This window comes from Athene noctua, chromosome 2, assembly GCF_965140245.1.
Source record: "Athene noctua chromosome 2, bAthNoc1.hap1.1, whole genome shotgun sequence".
Classification (NCBI taxonomy): domain Eukaryota; kingdom Metazoa; phylum Chordata; class Aves; order Strigiformes; family Strigidae; genus Athene; species Athene noctua.
In genome coordinates, this window is record NC_134038.1 from 102,870,402 (window position 1) to 102,890,382 (window position 19,981).

Sequence of the window (19,981 nt, forward strand, 5' to 3'; positions counted from 1 at the left end):
AGCTCCTGTTGAGGAAAAATGACAATTTAGCAAATGTTAAAATCCTTTGGGGCAAGCCTGAGTCTTCAAACTCAGACTGAAGACACAAAACTCTGATATCCCAGGATGAGCTCTGGAAAGGAGTTATGCCTCCCAGGGTATGTCTTTTGTTCCAGTACAAATATGACTGCAACTCAGATCCACATGAAGTATTTTTAAGTATAATTACAGGTACCAGGAACAGTATAGCCATTACGGCAATTCCTCTCTGCATATCCGAGCAACTCAGAGTCAGTAATCTGCTTGAGCATTCTGGTGCATGGCTACTCCTTTCATGCAGATCTGGCCTTGGTGACCAGTCCTTTATATGTGGAAATGAATCTTCCTAACTCCACCATCCACAGGAATTTACTATTAGTAGAAAGTATCAATTCTATCATCTTGTTCTCCTTGACACTGAAAACTAAAATCCCATTGTTTCTGCAGAATAGAGGTATCCTCACTTCTCTCTAACCTACTTGACCATCATAGCAGAGATAATTTTGCACTTAATATCATTATAATGTAAAATATCATTGGATTACATATTCCACATCTTTTTCATGGAAAACAAAACCAGAGTTGCAGTTTATTAGAATACGGGGTCAGAACATGGACAGAGCATAGATCCAGGGATGACAAAGTGTTCCTCTGTCCCATAATATAACTTCACTGTCTTCAGTGTCTATAGATGAGGATTTGACAAGTTATAGTAACAATTCAGTAATAGGTGTCCTATGTTAAAAATGCTTGGAAGTTAAGTATTCCCTGAGGAAATCTTTCTTTACTTGGTAGTAAAGATACAAAAATACAGCAAACAAAAGACACCAAAAGCATGCAGTTCCTGATATTAAACTTCACTGTAAATCTGAAGCCATTTAGATGTCTGAAGGGTTTTAATGGGTAACAATCAAGATAGATAGATAAAATAATTTAATTCACTGGGTAGAAATTGCTATACATGCCTGTAAATGCTTAATTTGGAATATATGCACTGAAATATTAAACTTCACAGAAAATATCTTACTGTGATCTCCAAGTCATTTTAACTCTACTGGTTTTCTTGACCTCTGATTTATACTGAAACAGGTAAGAAGAGAATCAGGCCCAAAGAGAATACTAAGACAGATTTTTAGATGACAACAGGACAAAATCTTGTTAAAGCTACTAGTTAGAAAGAAGGATAAAGGTCAAACCAGAAAACATAAATCCCAGAAGAACATGCAACTCAGTGATTAAGTAAGATGTCAGTTTTTCATCATTTAGTATCTCATTGTTTCCAATTTCAGACATTTTTCTATAAATCTATAGAGAATTTCTGTGTCCCACCTGTGGGATTAATTTCTTCTCATCAATAATTTAATACTGCTCTATGAAAATACTTCTTCCTGCCTGCTTTCAGCTTCTTTTTTTGATCTGTTTTTATACAAATAAAACAAAAACCACTGGTACAGAAAGGAGAATATATCAGGAGTCTTACTGAACAAAATTGAATGGAAACTACATTGTTAGAAGTATTACATCACTATTCCCATTAATTCAGTAAAGCAGATATTATTTGTTTGTATGTTTTTTCAGCTTCCAAAACTATGAGATAGTGTATAGACTTCACAGAATCTCAGAATACCTGAATTTGGGTTTGTATTTTAACCCCCTCCCCTCAAAAAAATCCATTAAGAATAATCTTTATCTGTATTACTTTCTTTATAGTGAATGAAAAGAGCAAGACTTCTGGAAGTGTAGTATTAGATAATTGCACAGTTATCACAAACATGAATCAAGAAAATAAGAAACTCAGCCTATTTCTACCTGATAACTCTGACTCTAGTATCAATAGAGAAGTACTTGTTTGTTAAAGACAATTGTCTTTATTTTTACTATGTAGGCATTCACATTTCCAGTGAATACACAGACTGTAAGTTGGCATCTTTGGAAAATCCCATTCCATAAAACAATGAACAGAGATACAGTTCTAGTCAATAATATAATGACTTAATTATAAATTAATTGTTTATATGTTACTTACATATCATACCTTCATTACTTAACAGGAATTAAGAGAATTGCCTTTTACATGCTAAAAAATATTCACAAGCCTAAATGCTGCTTAATTATTAATATTATTCTGTATTTTTATTTTCCATGAATACATAACCTCAGGACTCTCCCGGGACACTACATTATATGACTTGTTTAAACATAGGTCATATGCCAGTAAAATATGTTTTAAATAAATAATGCTAAAAGGAATTTAAAATAGTACCTCTTGTCCCTAAGGGTAATAAAGAGCATCATGTGAATTAAAATCAGAAGGCACTCAACTACATTATTCCTCTTCCTCAATCAAGCTGTCACTGGGTGGTCTCAGCTCCCCATCCTGCCTAAGCTGGGACTGTGCTGTGTTTGGGAGGTACCAGTGCGGGAGTGCTGAGCTCTCTTCCCCTTTGCCGAGCACTAAGAGCTTGCTTTAGCTTACAAAAACTCCTAGAGATGTCAGGATTTTGCAGGATTGACCCCTACATGTTTTTTTAAACGGTTACAGGAAGAGCATCCTAACAATTATTGCTGGTATAGCATTTTAAATATTTCAGTCTCTACAAACAAAATGAGGCTCATTTCTGATTTTCCCCCCGAGACAAAATTTCCACTGATTTACATAAGAATTTTGCTGGAGTAAGGACCTCGAGGCACTGTCTGAACATTTATGCTTTGTACTGGCTTTTCCTCCATTAGAGAGTCTCCAAATTCCCATTGACTTTAATGAGAGCTCAGTAGGCAGATAAATCTGAGAAGGGTTATGCTTTTGGGAACTTCTGTACCACTCTTGTAAAATTATTATCAAAATTGCTTTTCCTGTATTGTAGTAATAACATTGTGATAACACCAAAAATCCTACTCAGAGACATTCACTGCATGTACAATTATTTTTTTCTATTTTTTCCAATTCCAAATTCTGACAAAGTTGGTTTTTGTTTTTTGTTTTTTTCTTCTTTTTTTTTCTTTTTGTCAGGCTTTCAGACACAATGGTAATGAGAGGAGCAAAAGTGCCTTCAAAGTTACAGTCCTTTAGTCCAAAGTGTTCATCTGTATATTTCAGTTTTATCAAAAGATTGATGACATTTTTGCTGTCTCCTCAGTTGGTATTAGAGACATCATGTCTCCTATATCTGCACAAGTACCACAAGACTCCAAAGGTGGTCCTAGTGTGGTACAACATGCAATACAAGCTTATTACCCCAAAGCCATATAAATAAATCATACGTCTTGCTATTTCCCTGATGGTTGTATAATTTCAAAACTTTAATGAAATTTGCTGTTATTTATGATCTATTTATTTATTCTACAAATGAGCAAACTGTGGAATTATTTTCCCTATAATTTTATGCAACAGTCTAAGGGACCAATACTATCTCCTTTATGATCCAATTGTATAAACTGTCTTCAGTATAACTGGTCATCTGAGCAGTAAAAGGGCATTTAGTTGTTTCTGAAGCATCTTGAACATATTTCTAAGATGTAAGAAGTTTTAGCAACTTCTTCCCTGAAAGCATTTTTTTTAATATGTGGAGACTTTGAGCAAAAAATGTTATATTTCTCCAACCTCAGTGATACAGTTGTTTGGGGGTTCTTACTGGTAATTCAGCTCTTAATCATATAAGTTACTTCCACATATAGTCACCTTTGCCTTCAGCAAAACCTGCAGTATCCCAAAGGGTCTACAATGAGTGAAGGGGACAGCTGTCACAGAGTTACTTTCCATATCAGTGCGGCAAATTGCTGAAAAGTTGTAGCAAGTCCATAACCTGGTGATTTCATTACTCTCAGCTTACTCTGAGGAGCAGAGTCTAGTGCTCCTAAAGTATGTAAAGAACCACAGTGGGACAGAACTTTAATATTATTTAACTAGAAACGGTCTCTGTACTTAATTTTAATTTTCAGGCTAGTTGTGAACTTTTTATTCTGAATTGAAAGATAAGTTTAAAGCCAGTTATGGGATGGGGAGGTGACAGAGATGAGCGATGGCCAGTACACTGTAGTGCATTTGGCATTCCTGAAGTTACGAGTGTGGGGAGGTTTGCATTGCCCATTACAGGCAAGGGAAGCCAGTGCAAGGAAGATGTTTCCTTCACAACTTGTATTTCTGCTGTTTAATTGTTGAATGCGGAGCCTACTCACCTAACCTCTGTGGTCCTCCCCTGAGAAAACCTGCCATCAAATGATGACCCAGAAAAAATATGGGTGATTGCTCCGCTCCCATAAAAAAAAAAAAAAAAAAAAAAAGGAAAAGAAAGAAAGAAAAGCACTAGCCTGGTATCAAGGGACCTTGCTAGGATACTTAGGAGAATATTTTCTGTAGAAGCCAACTGACCATCCATCTCCCTTTTTAACTAGTGTCAAGGCTGGTTTACTTGATGATGATTTGATGCCCAGCAATTGCTCCCCCTTGCCCACTGAAAATGAGTGATGACAGGGGAACAGCCGTCAAATAGAACAAGCTGAGATATTGTAGCAGGGAGCTTAGCAGAGCTGAGTCCTGTAAAAAAGAACCTTTATAAAAGGATGAAGTTTTGGAAAACAACTGTTTTACAGTGTGGAGAATGTGGGTTTTTTTTCCAGATTTGTAAGATATGTTTATCTTGATAAAGCATTCCTGTAGCATAAAACAAAAAAAAGCATGCCTTCCACTTGAAACAAACAGCTCAGTGAGGATTTATATAGAATTTCTTAGCTCCGTTTCTGCTGGATTCAGCTGAACTCTGACATCCATACAAGTCGGAAAGAAATAGAGTCACTGCCTTTTCTCAAACATCAGCTGCTCAATGGGGATATATGAAACTAAAGAGCCTAGAGACCTGCCGTACTTGACAGTTAGCAATGGTTATTTGTATATATTTATAATGGTACTCCAGCATCTTCAGCTTTGGACATTAGGACACCTTTTCTCAAGTGCTCAATAATAACAGACAATACCTGAAACACATCACAAAGTCAACTGGATGCTCTCACTTGAAGTACGACTTTGCAGAGATATAGAAGAACAATGGCAAAACAAGAAAAATATTACTGTAGTGTAACAGTGAAATAGCACGAATTTATAAAGTACCTGCATCATCAAAGAACCTGTAAAATATGCATTGTTCATGTTTTACATAATACTGGCAAAATTTCTACACAAATATGTACATTCAAAAGCTGCATGTGTTTATAATTGATATGGATGTAAATATATATGCATATATGTTTGGTAAACTATCAGCTATCAGAACATTAGCCACGCTGAATGCTATTAATACCATGAGTACCAAGATGCTCCAGTGGCTTTGCAGTGACAATTATTAAGATGGAGCTAATAAGCACCAATATACTTCAGCTGACTCAATTAATACAGTTTCTGTATTAATTAAATAATACATAATAATAATAAAATAATTAATTACGTAATAATAATAATAAATTAATTATTTTCTTGTACATTCTATCATATAATTTTCCATCATTCCAGACATCTCCATTCTCATCCCCATCCCTACAATATCCTGAATAACAGGGAGTTGGAAGCATTGCAAAAATGTAGCAATAGACTTAATGGCATCGCTTTTTTATCTAACATACATAAGCATATATACTCGTCAAAGTGCACCAGAAATGAGGCTGCCTCACAAGGAAAGACAAACCAGGGGTGGCATGTGGACATAACACAGGCAGGAAGAGTAGTCTCCAAGCACTGCAAGGCTGGTGGCTGTGCGAGCTTCTCTCAGCTGACTGGACAAGGTAACAAAGCACTCCTGGGGCTGTCCGTGACATCCAGTCAGCAAGGCAGAATGGCAAGAAACATGAGCAGAAATGGGGCTGCCTAAAACATGGTCTGAGGTACATCAAAATGCCATCACCAAGAACTGGGCTACAAAGGACTGGGAAGGGTTGGGGGTGGTGGGAGGTGTGGGTGGGGCGTAGAGGAAGCTAAGTTTCAATGGAGGTCCTAGATCCAGCAGTGGAGGTCCCAGCTGAGGATGGTCAGGGCCATTAAAGCCTGCTGGTGTCCTCCAAGCCTTGCTACCACCTTTACTTACAGAAACAGTGAGCAGTTTTATTCACATCATCAGTTTGTGGTTGCTTCCGCTACAGTGATCACCCTTGTTTAGGACTGTGGACTACTAGTCAGACCCACAAAGGTGTTTAGGTGCCTAATGTTCACGTTTGGACCAGATACAAGAGAAACTTAGGTGCTTCAGCATCCTTCCAAATCAGCCCCCAAAAACTAAAGATCACTGAATCAGAGAGCAAAATTTTCTAACTGTAAGTGCAGTGATTATGGAAATCATTCTGTGATCCACTGTGAGATTATCCTCACTTTTGCCTTGCTTTTTTCCCCCGCAGCAAATAGGGTGAATTTCATATTTTACTTAACAAAAATTATAATTTCTTTCTGAATCCATTAATTCTTGGGTGATCTGTATGTCAGATCAAATACTCCTTGTGGCACAAAGTAGGAGGAATTCCGTGGGTGTATCCTTGCAGACTTGTCTCTTTGTTTTCCCACTGAATTATAAATACTCATGTTCACTACTAATAGTAAGGGGTTTATTTCCTTTTTAAGATGCTCTGGCCCTCTCTCCTCCAAGTCACACATTTTCTTTCTGCCTTATCCTGATCTAGAGAGTGTCCCCCTCTGAGTTTTTGCCAAATCAACAATTTAAGTCACTGCTTTGAGTGGGAGAAATTTTCTGGTAGTACAAGTCAGAAGTCAGAGTGAGTCTTGTATTTTCAGGAAGACTACCAATAATACCTACAAAACAAAATTAACAACCCCATTACTGACTGAAACAGACCCACTGTATGATGGCATTCTGGGTTTTTTGGTGCTCGGAGTTTTTAAAGTTTTCAGAAAAAAAAGAAAATAGTTTGGAATAAAAGAAGAGGAAAAAGATAATTAAATCACATATTTTTAATTAATTAGTTAATGATGAAGGCTTTATTGTAGACATCCTGAACTCAGCTATCATTAAGTAACTCAGTCTTCAGTAAGTACACCCTAACAAGTGTTACAAGCAAGATGTATTTATGATATGAACTCTTAATGGAATCATGTACGAAACATATTTTTTACCGAGGCACTCCATGATGAATGGATTTTTAATGAGGCAAAGATATAAAATTTCTTCTTAGAGCTTTTTAAAGAGACAGAGAATGTTGCAGTGAAAATGCCACTGTTAAACATCTATAATTTAAAACCATGTAGTTTTTTATTCCTGTCTTCGTTAACAAGTAGTTTTTCTGGTCTTTTGCATCCTGTGTCACAACATGCTGATGTAGGGGACATGTCTGGTGGAGAAAAAGATATCGCAGTTCCCTTGAACCACAAGTGCAGGCTGCTAGAACTCATCAGACTTTAGATTTGAATATAGTCTAGAACAGCTTTGGAGTCTCTCCTGTTACACATGTCTCTGCATTAATAGCCAGACTGAATTAAAAATCCCCCAAAACAACAGGAAATGGATGTGGCAAAGAGTAACTCTGAGTATCACTTCATCATCAATGTTGAATGGTATTTGCTTTACTGCCTCTGGCACATGAGGCATATACATAAGTTTATTTACATGTGCCTGTGTTAGTGCAAGCCAAAAGAGGAGTAGCAGTAGATAAATGCATTTGTGGCAGCTGGATTTAGATACCACTATACAGCTTTCTACACTAAATGTATCAAGGACAGATATGGCCAGCTTCCAAGTTTGATATGTAGGTTTTTAAGAAAAAATAGGATTCTTCTGTCTCTGAACATCATCCAGCCAAGATTAGGTGACTCTTTTACTGCATGTGCAACTGTAAATAGATATGAGACTAACGTTTCCTTCAACATATGTTTCCTGTAAATTATGGCCCTTTTATATAGATCTCAGCCTCCACCTTCATAGATTCATAACACAGGCCGCATTCTGCTGTTCTGGTGCCACTGTTCAGTATTTGGGTGGTGAAAGGTTGAGAGCTCTAAAGATGGATTTTGGCACAGTTAACACTCAGCTAAAATTTCACACTAGCTGATTTAAGCCTAACAGTGGTGGAACCTCAGCCAATAACAAGTCCGTGCCAATGAGGTCAGTGCAAGACACCACAGAGGATTAGCGAGCCTTTTGGTGGTGGATATGGCTCTGGCTTTCTGTAAAGACTTATTAAAATGTAGGCAACTGAACTAGTTCCATATACGTAGCTCTCGTCTATCATAGAATTAATTTCATTTCTCCTCTGTAATGTTAATGAGATATGAAAAGCTTTTTCTTCCTTTCTAAGATATCAGCATTAATGACACAGAATCAGCTCCAGTGAATGGAAAAGAACGAGTTCACCTACACTATAATTTGTAATTGGCTCACTCATGGGACTTGAGTCTTTTGCATGAAAACTAGAGCTGTGTGAGCTCTCAAATGTGTTCCATTCATGCCTGCATTGTCACAGGAAAGATTTGAAGGAATCAGTTTGCATTTAATTAAGGCTTCTGTGACTTATTGCAAAAAATCTTAAACAATATATTCATCAAAAGTTTTTAACTCAGGTTAAAGGGAGGCCTGTGTTTGATACTGCAATCTGCTGGTATTGAGAAGCCGTTGTAAAAGAGATCATTACATACAAAATGGGTATTTCTTCATAACCTGAACACAACTAAATGCATAAACTCTGCCACAGCTCCCATGGAATTCTCTACACCTTCTGAGTAATGTGTGGTGACTATGGGGGAGTCCACTGGGTAACGATTTATTTTAAGTCTCTATCAATGGGTGCTTAACTGCTGTTAATTTAGAACAGTGGCTTGGGGAACTATATTTGAGAGTCACACACATATAAAATGATACCATTGTGATTGGTTTTATTGCAGTGAATGCCAGTGAGATTTTGTTGAAGGGAAGCAGTAAGGGGAGCAATACTCACTTTTCCTTTTTTTTTTTTTTCTTCTTCTTCTTTTTTTTTTTTTTTTTTTTTTTTTTTCTGTCACAGCATGTAGTGGTGCTGGTTTCAGAAACCCAAACTAGTGAATCTTTCCGCTTGGGTTCACAGGATGATTTAGGGTGTCTGTACTTAAAAAGGCTGTTCCATTTTTGACAAGTTAGCATCAAACAGTATTCCATGTATGAGTGCATGGGGAATATCTCTCACACTGATAGAAAGGGTGCTTAATTCTGACACGTTTAAGTATTCCAACTGTACAGATCACTGAAGGAAATGGAAGATCTCAGGTTCAGAGAAAGAAAGTGTGACTACTATACTGGAAATATAAAAGTCCTTTTAGGGATAGAAAGTATTATTCCACTTAATAATTCTAGGACTGTTTCAAATCAAACAAATTTAAAGGTAGTAATCTTTATTTTGAAGAGCAAAACCATGCATCAAAAAGAAACTGGCATCTCTGGTGAAGTACAGCCCCCTTTCTTCAAAGGGCTTCTTCTCTCATCAGTGTTTTATAACAATGTTTCTGAAAAGCAAATGCTTTGTCTTTGGAATAAAGCAACAGACAACATGCATTTTTGAAAGACCTTTCTCCTCATTCCCTTTTTCTGTGTGTTACTCGGTTTAAACATTTCCCTGGTTGGGAATCAAAAAAAGAGGCAGCACAAATTACGAGGGCAGCTAAAAACCAGGACATAGTAAGAGCAGAGCTATGACTTGGTAGTTAAGCTGCTTTTTGCCATGAAAAAGAAGTGATGTGGCCAGTGACTGACATGTCCATTTCGCGCACAGGAATGCTATTCTTGGCATTGCCAAGGCTACCATTAGGTAACATTTGGTAAGGCTTTGAGTCTTCTCAAGCCTTAGTAAAACAGGGATAGTGGCCTGCTGTTGAAAAGCACCTGTAGCACTATTCTGTCTTTCTGATTCAGTTACAGTGACCATCAATTCTCTAATCTTTCACTTTCACTTAACGGGGGCTGGAGACTTAAACTGGAGCAAAGGATCCTGAGATTTGTCATCAGATAATTGCTGGGTAGACAGCCAGGAACAGTGCTGAAAGAATTCCCGTTTAGAAAAGGGGGAAGGAGTTGGGCTGATGAGAGAGTAGGAAAAAAATATAAGCTTGTGGCCTTCAGACCATACTGCTTTCACCTCTACCAGGAGGACACAGACTGAGTCGCCACTCCTACCCAACATGCAGTGCTGCTTGGGAAGGAGAGAATAACCCAATGAACCACCACAGCTGAGAAGTCATGAGGTCACTGCTGGGACAGAGAAATAAGATGGGTACAACATAAGCTTTAGTTTCCTAATTTCTCCTCAATTTCTAGCTTGATTAGAGTATGCTTAGTGTAGCTCTGTCACCTTTCTCTATTGCCATTCCTGCCTCAGCCACCTTTTTCCAGCCACATCCCAGTGGCTCCTACACCTTAAACACCACCCTTCCTCATTCCTCAGAAGATGCTGATCTTTCAGCACATCTTCTGTTTCTTTTTGAAAACGTCAGATGCAAGAATGTTAAAAAGACTAACTAAGGTGTAAAAAGAAATAGTGAAACACAAAACAGAGGAACTATCCTTATTTGTTATATTGTATGCATTGACATAGAAACTATTGTTTCTATTTAATAATACGTAATGTGGTCTCTGGAATTGTGTAACATGATAATAGAAAAAGCTATCCTATCGTGATGGGGTCCTTCAAAACATGATTAGGAATCACTTATCCCAAGACCACTTCCTCAAACTATGTGATCATAGTTTAATTTCAGTGAACAATCAGAAATGGTCTACAGCCTGTCAGTTGAAAGAATGGATAAACAATGCATTTACCTAAGTAGTGTATTCATTACTAATTTTTTTTTACTGTCTAGCAAGAGACAGTTTCACATAGGTATGCCCCAGGGACACCTATATTTCTAAAATTAGCAGAGGCCAGTCACTAATCCTTTAGGAAAAGTGCTAAAGTTTGACATCTTAATTAAGAATTGACTTCTAGAATTGCTGGAAATTACCAGGGCAAAGTTATGATTTTGAACAGAATTTTGAAGAGTAATTGAGAACATCCTGGACCCTGAGTTGTGATCCAGCCTATGATAATCTTCCCAGCTGTGTAGGATTTCTGACAGTTTTTTTAGCTGGAGGAAACAGAATCTGTTAGAATTGAATTAAGATCTAATACCGAGATATAATATAGCTTTGTTTAGTCCATCTTTGACATTAATAGGTGGGATATTTTTTTTGTTCTTTGAATTACAGGGAAAATATTTTTTTTACTTCTTACTTCTACATGTGGCTAGTGTTAAAAACAGCACTGTGGCAGCTGGCAAAGAGACATTCTACAACCAGAACTGTGGCCTGCAGACCAGTGGTACTATTTTCATCACATTCAGCAGTCCAGCTGAAGTTTCAAGAAGTAGCTTTCCCAGTAAGCTGCAGAGAGCAAATGAAAGCTGATAATACAGGGTGTCAACTTGGAAGAGACATCTTCTAGTGGATTAACCACTAGAAGGATTAGTCTGAAAATTCTGGCAGGCAAAACACTTGGGAAACTGCCTGAACTGTGAGGGTAACTGAAAGTTTCAAACATCCATACATATATGCCATAGGACTGTGGTGCAGAAGAGATATAGTATCCCAAGCATGGCCAGCATCAGACTTTTCAGGAAAAGGTATGGCACACCTTAGCAGAATAATCTGTTCGTAGGCTGTAGGTGTATTTCTAAATCTTCTCTGTTGTTTGTGACCTGAAGCGCGAGGGTTTATATCCCCTTTAAAAATGTTTTATCCTATCTGATGCAACTGTGGAAGCTTTTTATGATTGAAATAAATCTACAGTCTTCTTTTTAGCCTTTTCAATTCATTGTAATTTTGTAGCAATGAGTTCCACAGGCTAAATTTGCATCATGCTATCTTTTATAGATATGCAAAGCACATTTGAAACTAAGCATTTTGGTCTTCTGTTACTAAAAATTATAAGCAGGAAACCCCAAAGTACATTCTTTCTAAAATGCAAATATTTTTAAATTATAGTTATGTCTACACTAAAATGTATTTGTCTGTAAAGCTAACCTGTAGGAATTATGTTATGAAAACTTTAAGGGGTGACAGGTAGTATTAACCACAGGAATTTTCCCTAGTAGAACTGTGTGCCAATTAATTTGTTTTCCTGGGAAACCTTCAACAAGTTTTCATACTCTTTTCTGACACAGCTATGCTGGCAAAGCTATAATGCAATCTAGTATCCCATCTCTTTTTCTTATTTAATACAGTTATTTGGTTAAAAAAAAAAAAAAAAAGTATTTAACAGTAGCAATGCTTAAGTCTCCTCATGTACAGTCTTCTGCAGTAAAACAGTGTGCCCAGGTACTGTATAATTCAGGAGTGACTTTTTTCTTACATTTGTATAAGAGAAATGTTTTATTAGGATAAAGTGGAGTAGCATGTTTGCAATTTAATTTTCTATCTTATTATTTTTTACTTCATCTTTCAGCATTAGTTTGTTTCCCTTGTTTGTGTAACCACACTACCAACAAAGACACAATTTTTTATAAAATTAAATTGTTTTAATTTTTAAACAATCCATTGCCCTTAGCCCCCCAACACTGCCTGCACTATGGCTCCTGGGTCACTAATTATGAATCGACTCTTGAGTTTTAAACTATTATATATGGAGAGAGATCCTGAATGGGTATAAGACAGCAAACAGGTTTAATATGGCTTTGCATCTCATCACAGCTCCTGGTGCAGGAATGGTTTAGAACAGAAAGAGGCATCAGGAGACAGTAATGTTATTAGAATGCAACTCCATTGCTATTTTGAGCTATATGGTAAATTTATAGCTAATAGTTGTCTTTGTGGTGACTCTTTGAGTGATCCAGAGGTCCTGACTCAGAATGTTGGAGGCACATACTTTAATGTGAATTGCACCTTATACGAATATTCAACAGTTTAACTACTCTGAACTGACAGTCTTGAGACAGAACTCACTGAAACTCACAGGACTTTTTTGTCACTAATTGTGTGATCAGAAGTGGGGCTTGTGATGACTGGAATTCAATACATGACACCACCATCATTAGCCCAGTGTTTGCAATTAAAAGCATACTTAAAAAGGAAAAAGTGAAGAAGTTATAAATGCACTAAATATGACCATTTCTTATAAAATTATTATAATTTGCTTGATGTTTGTTTGATCACCAGTTTTAAACCTAGTTGTTCAACTACAGGAATTGCTAGTGTGAGGAAACGAATTTAGGACTGTGCTGGTGAGGTAACTGTCCCTCTCACTGTCTCTGCTGAGACAAGCAAAGGCCTGGTAAGGCCAAAGGATGCTCCCTAGTGACACCTATTAGTCCTCACCAACGGTCTTAGCCTTCACTAGTTCTGGGCGCACATTCAACAAAACCAGCCTCCAGATGTCAGGAATTTAGCTGTCTTCCAGCCTCAGTAGCTGGAATAAGCTACTCACCAAGAGTATTTAAAAAGATAATGAGAAGTTGCACTTCATATCTCTTCAAGGTGAAAATACACTGGATCGCTTGCACATCCAACAGTCTCAAAAAGTATGTATGATCTGTGGCCTAAGTACTGCATCACTAAAATAAAAATGAGTTTTGGGTTTTGTTTCAGTAAGAGTAGATTTGTTCATTTGTTCATTCACCCAACCAGCAAAATGCAGCTGACTCTTATGTAAAACTTGTCAGCTTTGAAACAGTACATACCAACACCCACAGAAGACCTTATGATAGGAAATGAAGAAGGATATAGCCAATTGTACCTGTCAGGAAGTGTGGATGAAGAATGTAGTTGCTGAAATGAGATTTTAGCAAGGGTTAGCACTTCTCCAAGTGTAAAAAGACTCATACCTTTCCCATCCCAAACTGAACTCAAACTAATTTTACATCTCATACAAAACTTCTCATGATCATGGCTTTAAAGCATCTTTGATTCACTGAAAAGCCAAAAGCTGAGTTGCCAATATCCATGCTATTGTCTGTGTTTCCCCAGGCATAGTAAATATGCATAAAGTATATTCACTAGGCATAGTGTACAGTAGTCTTTTTTCCTGAGAGATTGTCATCTTTACCCTTCAAATCCACAGTCTTTAATTTTTAAAAAAGTGTATCTTCTTCAGAAACCATCTTTTCAAATACGGCCATGTAAGCCAGGGCATAGGTATAAATCGATACCTTGTGTGAGTATGTTTGCACACAGACACACACACACACACATAGAGAAAAGTGGAAAAAAATGTTTAGGTTTATATTTCAAAGAATGTTTACCCACAGAAAACAACAGAAATGATCAACAGACATAAAACTTTAGTCTGCGTAAATTAAATGGTTCTGCTGCATTAACTTCATAAAACCATAATCCTCTCCTCCATAAACTATTACATGCACTGCAACATATCTGATTTATGGGGTGTAGAATCGATGGGAAAAAATTAATGCTTGAAAAACATATTAGAGACATTATTGAACAGATTTTAATTGAGATTTGATTTCAATGCCCCTTATCCACATGATTAATGGGTCCTACCCCTCGACTCCAGCAGGCAGAAAAGAGAGTCTTTAATATGACAATTAAGTATCTGTCTTTAGGTTTTATGTAGCTCTCTCCTCAGATCACTTCATCAGTACAGTGTGGCTTTTGTGCAGATTAAATTGAGACTCAATTTTCTCTATTTTCCAGCACTTACTTATGTTTTATGACAAGCACTAAATCAATTTTATGCTATTATTGATTTTTTCTTAAATGGACACAAACCATTTCGCCTTTTGCCCTTCTTTTCTACTTTCCCTCTATTTCCTTTTTTCACTGTATGCTTGATATACAGCCAGCTGAAGAAATTTCAAACGTTTCCTGAGATTTCTACAGGTCGTACCAATTCATTCACTTTTTACAACATGAGAATTGACAAACTTAACCTGGAATTATATCAAAACTTATATATTCTTTTAATTTGACAAGGTTTACAGGTTGGACTTCTTCCCCTACTTTACCTTATAAAAAAAAAAAAAAAAAAAAAAAAAGTCTCCAAGGTTAGTTCCTCCTCTTTTTCAATTAAAAAAACCCCAAACCCACAACAATCTTTCTAATAACTTCTGAAATATTTGAACTGCAGCTTCAGCTATAATTTTTGAAACAGTCTTGAAATCTAATTAATACATCGATGCAGGGAGAACCTATTTCATGGCTTGCAGGGGAAAAGGGCATTATCTGCAAGGTGCAATAACTCCTCTGAGATGTGGCAACAGCTAGTGGTACACCATGCAATTAAGAAGCTCTTGGTTCTTTAGGCTCTATTCTGTCTGACCTGTGGCAAAAATTAACAACTGCCTTGGGCAATAAAAGTAGCACAATTTGTAATCAGATAGCTTATTTTTTTTGGCAGAGAGTTATACATTAAGAAGGATCAAAGAGGGAAAGAAGAAATGTAATTCAGCTAACAAAATGGGTTGGCCTTTTGATTTTCTGGCTGTTTAGGGTCATGGAGGAGCTTATGAAGGATTGTCCTCTTTTCTTTCTTTGTTTGAAGTCCAGCATGCCTGAGCTCAGGTGATAAAATTGATCTTTAAAATAAGTACAGTAGCTTCATTTTGCTGAAAAATCAATAAAGCCCTTCATTGTGTTGGGTATTTACCTAATAACACTTTACCTGTAAACTCTCAAAGTATTTTTAAAAATGTGTTTAGAGAGATTTAAAATGTGTTTAGAGAGATTTAAAATAACACAGGCTTACCTACTGAATCAAAGAAACAATGTTAACCTGAATGTGCTCTGTCTCGGCATCTTTGCTCAGCTGATGCTTCTTTCAACTAAAGGGGAAATTTCAGTTGCCCTGAATGACAGATTTTGGGCAGAACAGTAATTTTCTTTTTTTTTCTTAGTGTGTTTCTATTGTTAGTGTGTGCCTACTTGTGATTATAGTAAATATATGTACACACAGTATATGTAAGGTGGATGGAGATTGTTCCATCTGAAGTTTCAATAGCTTTCCTAGAAAAAAAACAGAAAAAAGTACAACCAAATCAAGAAACAAAACCCCCCAACCTGATTAAGAACAAAATCTTGAATTTCACCATAATATAGATGCTGGGATGCTGTTCTCTATATGAACGGTAAGTCAGACAGTGATCCAGTAATTGGAAAAAAGTTTGGAGCTATGCCACTGTGTTGTAGCTCCCTTAATTTATAGAATATTTTTCCCTTCATGCAAGAAACATGCCAGTAACAATATCAACTTTCATGATTAACAGAAGACTTGAGGGGTTTTTCTTTATTTCTTGGCTTTCTCTTCACTTTGAGATATGAAGAGTAATGTCACAGCTTGCATGCTGCCTTTCTACTACATGTGAAAAGAAAGCTTTCCTTGCAAGTGCCAGATGCAGGCAACATTGTGAATTCTGAATGCCCGTAGCAAAGAGCAGAGGTGCCCTGAACTCTTTGCTTCTAGCTGGAATTCAGATTCAGACTGCTCACAGGTCAGTGATTCCTTAGCTGTAGCCTAATCCAAAATGAAGATGCACCATTTCATTCCTTTAGAGAAACAGCTGGTTTGCATTTAAAGACTAAAGGCTCCTTATTCATTTGCTCCATTTGTTTCTGTTTTGGTTTTGCCATTTTCTTTGTTATTACTATCATTGGTGTTAATATTGTCATTGTTATTACTACTGTTGCTATAATAATACTAATCATCACATTGTGTTACATGAACATCAAGTAAATACTGCAAACCAAGAAAATGCTGCTGTAGTGTCTAGCAGTTTCCTTTCATGTATCCAAAAGCCTTGTTTCCTAAACCTTTGCTTACTTTGTTAGCATATTTTTCACCTGTGATTTACTCTTTTCTCCATCAGTCCCATCTATATTTTGTTTCTTTTTTAGAATTGGCTTTTTAAAAAGCAAATTATACGGTTGAAACCTCTTTATCAACAGAAGCTGTTTTTCAGAACAGATTCAAATAATTTAAATGCATTGTTTAAAAGTTTCTAGTTGCTTGCTCTGGCTTTTTTCATTTATGTTATTTTTATCAACCTTATTTATTTATTTTCCGGCCTTGTGTTTTACATGCCTGTGATATTCAGACACGTAGGTAAGCGTACCCAAAAGAAAAGCAGTACTACATGTTGCAGGTTACAGTTATCTTCTCCCTGCCACATCTGGTCAGATGTTTTTGTCCTAGTCACTCTACAGCTGACTTAGGGAAAAGAGAGTTGAGACAGGATATTTGGCACTGTGTGGAACATCAACTTAAAAAAAAAAAATTAAAAATTCAGGTAATCCTCATTGCTATAACATACATGTTTGGGACTATCTGAGAACTATTTGATTTCCAGGCTTAAAAAGCAAGTGTGCTGCAGAATTCCACTTAAACGCTTTCAGAGTCATAAATCCACGGTAAAATTCCTGTATACAGTGAAGGGCAAATTACCACAATAGGCTGATCTGTAGGAAAAAAATAAACCTGCTTACAAAAATAAATGCTCTGTATATAAAATGTGAGGGCAGATAAACAAATCTTTTCAACTCATACCCACTGAAAACTGTTTTTTCTTATATGTGAGTGAATGGCATCACATGCTTCACGTGGAACAGGGCTTTTGATTTAGCGCTGGAGATGATCTGTTTTGTTTGAAGGCTCGTTGAGTTTGTAATGCAGCCCTTGAAAGAGGGTAGACAATATGCTGAAGCCACAGAGCTCGCAGAAGTAGTCCCCAGCACAGCGTTATTGGTTATAGCCTTAAAAGAACAGGAGACCTTTGTGTTTTGCCCAGGCAGCACAGATTGTCAGCTTTCTGAAATGAATCGCAAACCTAATCTAGAATCGCACCAATTCAGATCAATAAATAGCATTAGCGTTGCACACCAGCCCCCCGCCCCCGCCCCTCGTCCGCACACAGAGACGCGAATTTCCTCCTCATGACGGGCAGCACCGCACTGGATGTGCCCGGAGGAGACGGCGGCGCTCCGGCGTGTGGGCCGGAGCCCACCGAGCTGGCTACCTGTTGGAAGCCAGGGCCATGCCAGACAGGGCCGGCAGCCGCACAACCGTTAGAATTTCACCTTGATTATGTACATATACACATTCGGGGTATTTTGGGATAAGCGTTCCCCTGGCTGCCCGCAGGCAAGAGCGGGCCCTGCCTGGGTAAATCGGTGTAGGCCTCCCTGGCCGGGGTTGTTGCCAGGCAACAGGCGCCACGGCGGGGCGGGGCGGGGCGGGGCAGGGCGGGGCGGGGCGGCGAGGGCCGCTCCCCTCCCGGAGCCCGGCGCGGCGGGCGCTGGCCGCGGCCCTTGCTCCGCGGCCCTGTGGCAACGGGCTGTTCCTCCTCCTTCGGTTAAGTCTACTTGGCTCTGCGAAGTCCCCGCAGAGGAGAGGGTGTCAAAACGAGGGGGAGTCGGAAAAAAAAAAAAAAAAAATCAGAGAAAGGACTTGACGAGGTCAGGAAAGCCCTCCACAGGAAATGGCGCTTGTGCCTTGGAGTCCCTGAGGCAACGGCCCGGCGCCCCTCGCACCCTTCCTCACCTCCCCCCTTTCCTCCGCCCGCCTCCCGTCCCCCTGCAGTGGCTACAGTAAAACACCTTAACTCAGCTCGGGAGGGAGGAGGGAGGGGAAGGGACCACCTTCAGAGTGCAGCTGGAACTGGAAGCTGTCTGCCTCAGCCGTTAGAAATATGTGGAGAAATTACCTATCATTCCCTGTAGAGACATCCAGCAACCATCCCAACCCAGCTTTTCAGTTCGGTGATAATATGCTCCTATCAGTTTTAATAGCCCCATGCTGGATTCAGGAGGTATTATGGATTGTACAGCAAGCATATTGTCATTAAATTAAATTTTCAGAACATTCCCCAGCTCATCACAAATACCACAGAGAGTAATCATAATCGGTTCTCAACACATGTGTAATTGCCTTCAGCTGGCGTTTTTTACAGTTGACATTGTTCAGCAGTGATAAGGTGATTGGTGATTTGAATACACAGCTTGTTTCATAGCTGCCGTAATTGAAATATGGTATGTGTGAATGGAAGATTACATTAAGACCTAGGATAATCACCTGACATGAGAGTAATTGAGTCTACAATCTGCCACTGAGTCTCTCAGGGAGGGCTGAAATGAAAAGAAGCCATTAGTAGATTATGCCACTGCTGGCTCGGCTCGGCGCTGCTCGGCTCGGCGCAGCGCTGGAGCGCCGGGCTGGCATTCCTCTGCGGCGGGCGGGCTGGCAACGACGCCCGGGCCCGGGCCAGGCGGGGAGGGCGCACCGCCCGCACGAAAACTTGAACTTTCTTCCTCGGGGAGGGCGGGGAGAGAGACAGGCTCTGGGACAAATACTTCGCGCTGTCCCGAGGAAATACTGCTTCCTTATTCTCCCGTTGGTGGAGACCGGAGGGCCGATCGCGCCATCCGATTTCTTCAGGAAGGACCGGGGGGGGGGGCGAAAAAGAGTGCAGCGTGGGTTTATCCTGGTGGGTTTAAGCCTGAATGATCAAACTTTAGCTATTTTTAAACTGCTTCTGGAGGGAGTAAGTGTGCGGAATCTTAAAAAAAAAAAAAAAAAAAAAAAAAGCTGAAAGGATCTGAGGGCAATTCCATAGGTTTCTGCGGTCCAGAAGCATTCGTAGGTAGTTGTCACTTGGAATTTTAAAATTTATTCACAGAATTTGGTGGGAAACTATGATCTTACATACTGGCTGTTCACCTAAAGATGCAATGAAAGGAGTGCCCTTATTAGTGTTTTTCATTATGTGGCACGCATAAGAGACTTTCTTTAAAAATCAGGTTTGGAAGTAAACTGAGGTTAATTATACAAAGGGTAACCAAGAGGAACAATCTTATCTAACCTTTAAAAATAAATGTAATAAGGTTCCTGCAAATCTGAAGCAAATATTTACTCCAGGTGTCCACACTTAATGGACAAAAGCATAATTGAGAGAATAAAAAGCATAATAAAGGAGAATATGTAATTCGTTAGTCATTGAGGATTACATTGTGATGGAAAAGTCTGTCTTCCT